This window comes from Pantherophis guttatus, chromosome 1 (genome assembly GCF_059756535.1).
Source record: "Pantherophis guttatus breed Tessera chromosome 1, ASM5975653v1, whole genome shotgun sequence".
In the NCBI taxonomy this organism is placed as follows: domain Eukaryota; kingdom Metazoa; phylum Chordata; class Lepidosauria; order Squamata; family Colubridae; genus Pantherophis; species Pantherophis guttatus.
In genome coordinates this window covers 263,489,605-263,501,306 of record NC_142063.1, presented here as the reverse complement: position 1 = coordinate 263,501,306, position 11,702 = coordinate 263,489,605, and positions in this window count along the sequence as shown.

Here is an 11,702-nt window from a genome sequence, read left to right as displayed (position 1 = left end):
TTGTTTTACATTCCTCCCTGTGCCAGATCAGAAACTAATTTCTTTTCAATTTTCTTTTAATAGTATTTGGAAATAAGGACAAGTTTCTTTCTTCCCTGTAAAATGGATTGGATTTCTATTTCCTTATGAAGTTAATTACAGAGCAACTCTTCCTCCACCCCAATGGGCAATATGCTTGCAGTATTCCAAGTTCTGTTTCTCTTCATCATGTTTTTTAAATCTGCATCTTTGCTTAGGGCAATCTAATTGTATTTGGGCTTGACTGCTCTAAAGATTGTGGAATATACTTTCCAATTAGTTTGAGGCCTCATCGGAAAAATACACAAAACTGTTGCTAAATGAAGACTACAGCTCCTTATCGGGAAAGAGAGGAAAATAACACATGTCACCATAATATTAATTCTCTCCATGGCCTAGTGATTGGTGACAGTGTTCCTAAACTGAGGCAGAAAGCCAGATGAGAGACAGTCTCTAAAATTAGTTATGAAAATCTTATTAATTTGATCGGATTACTGGGGAAAAAGTGAACCATTGGAATAAAGGTATGGCTTCTCTTTTCATATTTTTCAATTCCTCAGGCCTTCAGACCTCAATAGTAATTATATTACATCTCCAAATCTCTCTCCCTTTCCCTCTCACCCCCCCCCACCCCGTGTGTGTTTGTGTGTATTTTAAAGAAACAAATCATTTTAAATAAATGAAGTGATGCAGGGAAACGAACATAGCCTGTAGGGTTCAGAATTGAGGGGTTTTTTTTGCCTGCCTCTTTATCAGGCATGAGTGATTATATGTATTTCAGAGGATGAGCTATTTCCTCAAAAATGTTCCTTGCTTCAGGAAAAGTACTTGTTTCTTCCTTCAGGGCCAAATCATGACAGGGGTCATAGTGCTATGCTGAATAGGCCATGGCCAGGTCCAAGCCTACAACCATTTATTTTTATCCTCAGATTGTTTTCTGACATGCATCAGGAAGGGCAATATATAATCTCTCACCTACCTTTTTTAATAATGAAATTTAGATCACACGTATTTTGGAATTCTTAGAGTCAGTCTGCTCAGCTGTAAATTCACAGGATGACTCAAGTTATTTTCTTTTTAAACATAGCCTATTTAAAGGAAGGTTTTGAAGATAACTGAAAGACTCTTTGTATATTAGCATAGCTGTAAACCTTTTACAAGAAAAAGAATAGTATAGCTGAAAGAGCTGATCCATGAAATAGATGCAATATTTTTTCTGAAGTTCTACTATATGTTAATGAGTACACGTTAACCTTATTAATGTAGTGGAAGCAATATAACATTAAAACAAATACAAATTTACAAAATAAACACTGAAAACTAACATTAAAAAATCTTTAAAATTTAATTTTTGGCTGGGAATTGCCCAGAGTTTGGTCTAAGATGGGTGGCTATATATACATAATAAATAAGATGAAAAGGAAAGGAGTCCCTGTGAATTTTACCCTGCTAGTCGTTGCCAACTATAGGGTGCAGCGCTCATCTCATTTTTAAGGCCATTATGTCATGGAGCGCTGTTTCCAGCATGATGTCACAGAGTGTTGTTTCCTCCCCACCAAAGTGATACTTGTTTATCTAATCGTGTCTGCATACTTTCGAACTGCTACTGTGTTTCCCCCAAAATAAGACCCTGTCTTATATTTTTTTGAACCCTGAAATAAGCGCTTGGACTTATAGCCATGCACTCAAAAGCCCAACTGGGCTTATTATCAGGGGATGTCTTATTTTGGGGGAAACAGGATAGGTGGGCAGGAGCTAGGCAAAGATAGGCCCTCACCCTGTTGCGTGATGCTTGAGTCTTGAATCTGGATCTAGACTGGATCTCAAATCTTGAAAGTGTCTTAACCACTGAGCCGCCTCCCAATAAATATGATAGTGCTATTTTATTAAAAATTAAAATGAATGCATGAACCAAGCCTTCACACCATACCAGGAAACCTCTTCACTAGTTAACTCATAGATCAAACAAAATGTTTCTGAATAAATATGCTAAGGATCTTGTTGAAAAGTGAAAATGTACCACCCATCTTTAACACAAAAGTAAACATTCTAGAAAATATACTACATACGTTTTTAAGACCTAGCCATTTAAAAAGGAAGGAGATAATGGACACCTACTGTATTCCTAACTGACAGCTGTTTGCGTATTCAGAAACTCTATCTCTTTTCCCATGTGTGGACAAAATCCAGCTCAATTCCTTGCAATAAAAAGACAATGATTTATATTAGTGTATTATGTTGGAAGCAGCACACCCTGTCTGCAAACTTTAACTATATGCAGTTGCCATTTCCCATAAAATAAGAGCACGTAAGCATTGCTGCAAGATTAAATTCAGAATGAGTTATTATTCACTGGCAGTCTGACTTGTGGCATGTTTACCAAGAGGTATGTTCCAATGAATATAGTGAGATTTCTTCCCATGTAACTACATGAAATTACAGATTAAATAAGAGGAAAAATTCATTCGTAATTCAACAGTTATTGTTAAATTACAGATACCAGCATGTACCACATTTAAAAAAACAAATTATATATTTATTATTTATTTATTTATTTATTTGATCAAATTTGTATACCACCCTACTCCCGAAGGACTCAGGGCGGTGAACAGGCACAAAATAAAACACATAGATACAAAAGTTAAGAGCAAAATTAAAACCAAATTAAATATTTAAGCCCAAGACAATTTAAAACATCCCAAAAATTTAGAACAGATTTAAAATTTCAATTTAAATTTAAAAATTAAAAATTAAAAGGGGGGAAAGATCAGGCCAGGCCGGCTTGCTGAAATAGAAAGGTCTTTAGAGCGCGGCAGAAAGTGCGCAGGTCCGGGATCCTACGTATCTCCGGGGGGAGCTCATTCCAGATAGTAGGTGCCCCCACAGAGAAGGCCCTCCCCCTGGGGGCCGCCAGTCGACACTGTTTGGCCGACGACACCCGGAGAAGCCCCTCTCTATGGGAGCGTGTTGCATATACTTTTTTGGAGTTAAAAGTTACTAACATGCTATTATGAATTATTTCTCAGATGTTCGCCTCTTGCTGTAATTAATATAGGACAATTAAACATGAAAGAATTACTAAGTTTATGAAACTAAAATCAGTCAATTGAGAAATCTTTGCTTTACCAATTGAGAAAGCTATATCCACTTGATCTCTGCCTTGCTCCTAATCCTTTTCAGGTCCTATGGCCATGATTGTTTTAAAAATGCTCTTTAAATGCAAAAGCACATTTAATGCCCCATTTAATGTGGTTCTTAGTTTTGTTTAAAGGTTACATACTATGGCTTTCTGTTAAGGGATTCTGACTGACTGTGAATAAATAAATAAATAGTGAATGAATAAATATTAGTGAATTCTGCAGTTGATATGTTTGCTATGGTAGTTTGATTGATACCTTGAGTTATTATGTGAGAGTTGTTTTTTAATAAGTGCATAGCTATCGTGAGCGTCAATTTGGGGTAGTGGCTTAGATGCTGGACTAATATCCAAAAGCTTATGAGTCTTGAAAGCCAGGAAGGTGATTTTGGGCCATTCACTTTTTCTATCTACCTAACTCAACTGCAGAGAGTTGTGGGGAAAATTAGAAGTGGGAACATTAGATACGTGTGCCACCTTGAGTTAACCAAAAAAAGTCAGGAGAAAAATCCAATAAATAAATGCTTGTAAATTCCAATCTTAGACATCTCTGCAGAATACAAGTTCTCCTGCTTATATTTAGTATGATTTACTTCTGAACGGGTATCTATAGTTTTCTATTTACTAAATTTTGAAACAATGCTTCAGGTCATATCCTAAGAAAAAGGAAGAATGAGAAGAAAGGAAGCTGCTGTTTGCTAGAAAAAAATATTCAGTGTGCACAGTTGATATGTTTTCCCCATTTATATAACTTTTTAACTTTAATGAAACAAACAAAATGTTAAAAAGTTACGATATGTATGTAGTTACTTACCAAGCATATCTAAATTATATTAAAGTAACCAAAATATCTTTACAATCCCCAAGGCATGTCACAACGTTTGAGCACCCCTAATGTTTGGAAATTGAAAGTTGAAAAATTTGACAACCTAGCAGATTGAGGAGACTATCACAGAAAATCCTGTTTAGGTAAAATTTATTTTTATTGGGGTTCCCCCCCTCACTTATGTTGGTAAAAGAACATCATGATGTTCATTTAAATCTGTGTTTGCATTGACAATGTTATTAGAAATTTGCAAACATTAAGGACCCTTGAAAGCATTTCATTTTACATTTGTTTATTTGCTAAAGTTTGTTCTCTAAAAGCATAACTTTGAAACAGTTGTTTTAATACAATTAAGGATTTGCAAGCTTGTTTATTTTTACACAGTCATATAATGTGTGAAATGCTTTGGGAAAGGAAAGCCCACTTCTGTTTTACTAACCATCCATTCAATACCACCAAGAGTTTATACTTAATGTTTGAAAAAGCTAAGTGATATTAGCTGGCTTTCTTTTTCATCCCTTTGTCTTGCATTAATTTATCTGGTTTGGCTAGTTTTAGCTTATGATGTATGAATATAGCTGTTTTGGTTTTTCAACCATGAGTTTATAGTTTAGAATTTTGTATGAACTCAGTCATTGTGGCTTATTCAGTAATGATGGTTAAAACAAAGCATGGTTTCCTTTCACCTAATTTCCATATGGTCTTGTCTATCAGCAGGTATATGTAGAACCAATGGTAGCAATGCACAGATTGACTTTAGTTAGTATGGGGCTAACAAGTGAAACTGTAGACTATGAGATGCGTATTTGTGTGGATATCAGTGATACGTTGCTATTTATTCCTTGCTCACTCTTGAAGTATTATCTGGATGTATAATAAACTCTAGATATACTGTATATTGTCCAAAGGAAATTAAGATTTGGGAATTTGAATGACATTCCTCTTCATCAAAATTGATTTTAAATGATACCACTTCTGTCTGCCAACACTTTGCTTTGTGGTCTTTAATTATAAATTTAAAATGTAAGATAAATATAAAACAAATACAAGCATGGCATAATAGCAGTTAAAATCACCAGTATAAAGGAAGAATGCAGTGCCTAATTAAACCACACTTAAATCATTTTCTAAAAAACTCTGGGAGATTAAAGTAGATGTTTACCCGTACCCCTAAATGAATAAAAATATGAGCTGAACAAAACTTCTAGGGAGTTTTGTAGGCAAGTGGCAATTTGAAAAAGATCTTCCTCATTTGGTGGATACATCAGGCAGAGAGCTTTTTTTTTCCTATCAAGTTTTTAAAATTTATATATAAGTATTTTGAATACAGTGAATTGTCTGGGCATACCATTTTACAAAAGAAAAAAAGATAACAGGCAAAGAGCTTTGAGTGACAGCATTACAAACAGGTAACTTATTATCAGCAAAACGGAGTAATTGAACTTTGAATTGGATCCATCTGTAGACTACTTTTACTTTGAGGTAGAGGTTTAATCTAGCCTTGGTTCTTGATTATTTTTTTTTCCAAACATCTGCAATTTTCTTGGCAATAGTTCTGATGTGATTTGCCCTTCCTGCCTTCTGGGATATTGAACTTAAAGGCCCATGTTTTCTGTTGGCCCCAATGAAATACTTAACAAGTTTATCCTTGTCTAGGATATTATTTCCACAGAACTAGTGAACAATATATTTTAAAGCAATACCTACCCATATATTTAAAGCTCTAATTGATTTGGACCAAAATACCTGAAAATGGTTTCCTAAAGACAGGCTTCAGAGCTACGTCATGAGCAGTGGTGAAATCCAATTTTTTTTACTACCGGTTCTGTGGGCGTGGCTTGGTGGGCGTGGTGTGGCTTGGTGGGTGTGATGGGAAGGATACTGCAAAATCCCCATTCCCTCCCCACTCCTGGGGGAAGGATATTGCAAAATCTCTATTCCCACCCTACTCTGTGGCCAGCCACAACTGGCATTTGCCGGTTCTCCGAACTACTCAAAATTTCCGCTACCGGGTTTTCAGAACCTGACAGAACCTGCTAGATTTCACCCCTGCTCATGAGGTGGTTTTTTCCCCCTAATTTATGCTATTTTTATGTGAGGTATATTTGGAGAATTGTTTGAGGAAGTATATCGGTAATATTGAGTAATTTGTGTCTCATAATCTGGCTACAGAACTAAACAAGGTCTTTCATTCTGCCTGATTCTTGTCTGAGAAATTCTTCATTTCAGGGTTCTTCCTTCCTGCCTTTATCTTCCTAAGGACATTTCCTGTTTGACTCTGTGTTTAATTAGTTGTAGAAAGTAGGTTTTGCTTGCTCCCCTCCCCCACTTGTTTCAAGTAATAAATCTTTCTGTTAAAATTAAAGTTATTTCACTAGCTCTCGCTCTGGTTAGATTTTCTTTCTTCACACACAAATCACTTCCAACATTCTTTACAATTGAACCAGGTTGTAGGAGTCTCAGGTTGCAAATAATCCACTCAGCTTCTTCCTTGATGACATTTTTCTGGTTTGTTCAAAGTATATTTATTTTGGCAACTATTAATTTAACTAATTGATTATTCATGGCTGTCACTACTGTTTGGTTTCTGACACTCATTTTTACCCTTTGTTCTATATAATTCAGATGTGATGTTCAAAATTTTGTTTACTTATTTTTAGTGATTTTTGCTTACAAATATATATATTCAGTGGTGGGTTGCCCCCGGTTTGGACCGGTTCGCAAGAACCGATAGTAAAACCAGCGGGAAACCCTGTCCACCACCCCAGATGTCCTCAACCACGATCTGCACATGCGCAGAAGCTTCCCATTGCGAACCAGCAGTAAATGTAAGTAGAACCCACCCCTGTATATATTCATTTATTTTTATTTATTTATTTTTATTTTATTTGAATTTGTATACCGCCCTTCTCCCTGAGGACTCAGGGCAGTGAACAGCCAAGTAAAAATATCAAGTACAAATATTAAAATACAATTTTAAAAAAATATATAAATTTGGCCCCATTAATTAAAAACGATAAACAAAACAATTAAAAACACTTAAAAAATTAGGCCAGCCCGGTTTGCTGGAAAAGGAAGGTTTTAAGGGCACGGCGGAAGGCACTGAGATCTTGGATTCTCCTTATCTCTGGGGGCAATTGATTCCAGAGGGTAGGTGCCCCCACAGAGAAGGCCCTCCCCCTGGGGGTCACCAGCCTGCACTGTTTGGCTGATGGCACCCCGAGGAGGCCCTCTCTGTGGGAGCGCACGGGTTGATACATACATACATAGGAAAAGATAAGCATCATAAAATTCAGATTAATTTAGGCTATGTTAAAAACACACACATCATGTTGGAAATGTGTATTTCTTTCAAGCAAACTGATTGATTTAATTTAAAAAAACCCTATTTACAGAAATAAGCATCTTTCAGCTTTAAATTGAATTAGGATGGAATGGGAATCCTCTTTTGGATGTGTGATTCAAATGCTTACAAAAATCTCTAGCAGGATGAGATCAGATTGCAAAAGAGCATCGAGCATTCCAATGTACATTTTATTGAAGAGAGTAATTTAGAATCAGGTGCAGAAGCTGCAAATATAGAATTATTTTAAAAGCTCTTAAAAACAAATTATAGCTTTGAATGTATGGTGCTGTCTTTTAGAGCACTTCAGTTATAGATTTCAAAACATTTGAAATAAATAATCTTGAACATGAATGCTGATGAGTAATCAATATTTTTAAATGTTGAGAAACCAGACATTATTTGAGCATGGGATATTTCAAGACAGTACTTCCCAAGAACAAAACAATCATCGGATAGAATATCATCTAGACAAATGTAAGCAATTTCTTTTGTCCACTGACTGTTGATTATGACACTGAAGAATATTCTACATACAAAGGATGTAATTATATTAATAATCATAGAGAAGCTGCTTCCACTAAATTTCATTCCATAAGATTATCTCTTATTAATTCTAATTAATAGTGGGTATAGGTTGTTGACATGAGGGAGCTCAGAGATAATTTCAATTTATCAGGTTTGTTTAGCTTGTGTGCTACCCTTTTAGAATAAGTATAATTAGATGCAGTTAGGTAAGTCTTTGTGGTCGGGCATAACAGCAGGGTCAAGGTTTCAGAAGCAAACCCGGACAAATATGTCACAATTTTAAACCCACATATCTCTTTTGTCTATGCATTGCACACTGCTGTGGCAACCAGAAATGTTGACATAGACATGGGGGTGTAGAAACAGGAAAGAAAGGTTGTAAACTGTTCATTTTAAAGAATGAGAAGCTGGAAGCAAACAGAATCACAGAATCATAGGACTGGAAGGGATCTTGGAGGTTTTCTAGTTATTATTGGGTTAATAAACTTACATTTTTAGGTTTTAGGTACTTTCAGTTTGGGGTCTTATGCCGGCTTTTACTATTAGGAAGATTGTTGACAGAGTTCTGTGTCTGCAGAGTTTTTCATAAGAGAAGTGGGACTCCCACTAAGCACTTCCTATATACACATCTTTTCTGTACCAGGAGAATTGAAAAATTAGATTGCTCTGCTATTGAAGATTAAGATGTCAAGTTCTAGGCTATGTTACAGGTGTGATTTTTCATGTTTGCCAAATCAAATCGGGACAATTGTTTTAAAACAGTAAAAAAAACCAACAGAGACAATGTTATTAAAGTTTGTTAACTGTTAGAGAAACTAGAAGTATTTGGAAAAATAATGCTTTGTTCTGGTTTTATTTAATCATAGTGGTGTACTTAGGAGTGTTTACATTTTGATGAAGTATGCATATACCTATATGTAATAACAATTTAAAAATCACCCTCTGAACTGAATATTCTTCCAGTGGCCCTTGATAAAGAAGTCAGAAAAGCAAAATGGTACACTTTAAAAATAGCCATTGGTTGCCGTTTGTTTGGTTAGGATTTTATTAGCATTTCCAGCAGTGAACATTTTGAATCAATGCATTAGTTGGTGGGTAAAAAGAAAGATTCATGAAAGAGTTCTTCCCCCACTGAAGTACGATCCAACCACAGTAAACATTGATAAATGAGAAAAAATTACAGTGATTAAAATTATGCAGAAAGATTAAAACCTATGTATACAATATTACATTTACAATCACAATTAAAATAATTCTAAACATTTATAAAAATCATAAGTCTACCTCTGACTTGACTTTACTAATAAGATATCTAGTAAAATAGCTCTACCACCACTCTCTGTCACTTCCACCAATTCTTGTTTTATTAAATAAACAGGGATTTTGATCCTTCTAAAAGTACATCCAAATAATGTGTACAGCTAGAATGTGTGTGTGTGGTGGAGGGGAGGGAGAGAATTCCATAACTGATATAAAATGGTATTCTGCCTATTCCCATTTTGTTTTCTTCTTAACCTTTGGCATACAGACTCTGTGTGAAATGATTCACTTTCTATCGGTGAGCATTTTTGCGTTAGCTGTTTATGCTGTTACCAGCCACTCAGTATTCATTGCATCGTACCTTGAATTGCTACTGCAAGGCCTTCTAGGAGTTTCTATATCCTCACTAGTCTAACTGGGAAGTGTTCATATGCTAGAATATGTTGTGATGGAAACATAGTTAATAAGGAAGAAATGTAACAATTGTTCAACAATGAACAATAGGCTAGAAACTGTTCAGCTTTAAGGGAGGGATTTGTTGGGAAATTTCGTAGAAAATTAGGATTGAAGTCAATTAGATCCAATAAGTATTTACTTTGGGGTGCCACAAAACTCAACACCAGTCAGACCAACACATGTGTATGGGTAGATATGTACTTTATTTTGAGAGCAGGCAACAGTTTCATTTTTTTTTTTTTTTTACTATCTGATAACCTGGTGTTGCCTGGGTATTTCTTTATCCCAATCCTGTATTAGACAGGAAGAGCAACTTCACCCTGAGCCCTGATTTTGGTGAGAATTAAATTAGTTAAAAATATCTTCCCTGTGCCCCCAGAAGCGTCAAGTAAAATGATACCACCTTTTTGTTTTGCTAGCTGATCCATGATCATTTGGTATGCTTTTTTCTTATCTTGATTTAGAAGTGGCTTTAGAAGTGAGATATATGCACTAAGCTATTCATCATTGTAGTTTTTTTCTCTTTTGTAATCTGTGTGAAGTATGTCATGTCAAGTCTCGTAGTGGTGCAGGCAGGCCAAGTTGCAGTAATGTTTTATTGATCATGGCCATACATTTGTCCTCAGGAATAACCAAAGCCTTGTTGAAAATGTCTGGACCAAACATAATTTCTAATGTTGGATTTTCCCCCTTACCAGAGGGAACCCTCTTGTGGAGTACTGTGAAGCCGTTACCATGGCAACTCCACTGTACTGCACAGTAGAAGCCATTTTAAGGCACAACAGGCTGTATCTTAACAGAACATACACCCCGAGGTGTGTTGGGGTGTCTTACCCCTACAGTATTTTTTTCCAGAGAGTAAGTCATCTGTGTACCAAGTTTGCTTGAAATTGCTCGAGGCATTTCAAAGTTATGCTGGAACACACACACACACACACACACACACACACACACACAGAGAGAGAGAGAGAGAGAGAGAGAGAGAGAGAGAGAGAGAGATTTATATATATATATAGAAGATGTGTGCCAGTGCTCAGAGAAAAAAATGATAATAAAGATTATCTTGTCTTATTTTATAAATGTTATCTTCCTCCAGTTCTATTGCATAGCATAAAGAGGTAGTGCTAGGATTTAATTTCAGTACTGTCAGATTGACAGTACTGTTTTCTGCCTTTGGTTTGTAAAACCTTCTTTGCTATCCTCTCCCATTTGTACTTATTTCTCTATTGACTTGCCTGTTCCAAGTACATTGGGGAGTTTTCTGCCATGATTGTAATTAAATTCTGAGATTGCCATTTATTGATAACAACTGGCAGAAGTTATTATTATATAAAATTCACAGAACACATAGATGACATATAATAATTATGTGGCTGCTTGGAAAGTAAAATTATTTATTTATTCTGGTTACTTAGCCAGAATTATTGGCCAGGCTATAAACCATATAGCACTGATATAGGCCTGTGGAAAGCATTTGAAAATATGTTGGTCTTCAAAGTATCTTTCCTCAAAGCTTCCAAGCAGATGTATCTGGTAGAAGGCTCAAGTAGTTGCTCTGAATGCTATTTCTACTTGTCTGCACATTCATGCGGAACAAGGACATCTGAATGCTTTGCATACAGTACTTGCAAATCACTTAATATTTTAAAAGTCTCCAATAGCTGTTAAAAAGAAATAGTGATGGTTCTTTGCAACTGGGGGCAAATTCAATTTTCTACCACTGTCTTGCATAGAAAATGGTAAGTAGCATTTAAATAACAGTATCTTTTCTGTTTCCTTAGATATAACTGGAAAGTATACTTTTTTGCTTTTAAATTACGCTACTTTGTAGATGAAAAAACAGTCCCATTTTTACAAAATTATTCAGAGATCAACAACTGAGTGGATTTCTTACCTGGCCATCATAGGATAAGTATAGATAATAATTCATATCTTTTGATGCAAATATGCAAGTACATGCTAACACATTTCTCTATATTTTGTGGCAAAATTCTTTCGTTTTTTTGGCAAGATGGCAGTTCTATTCCAAAATAGTAATCTAGATCCGTGCCAATCGGGTTACAGGCCCGGTTACAGCACAGAGATGGCATTGGTTGCACTGGTGGATGCTCTCTGGAGGGCTCGGGACAGGGGTC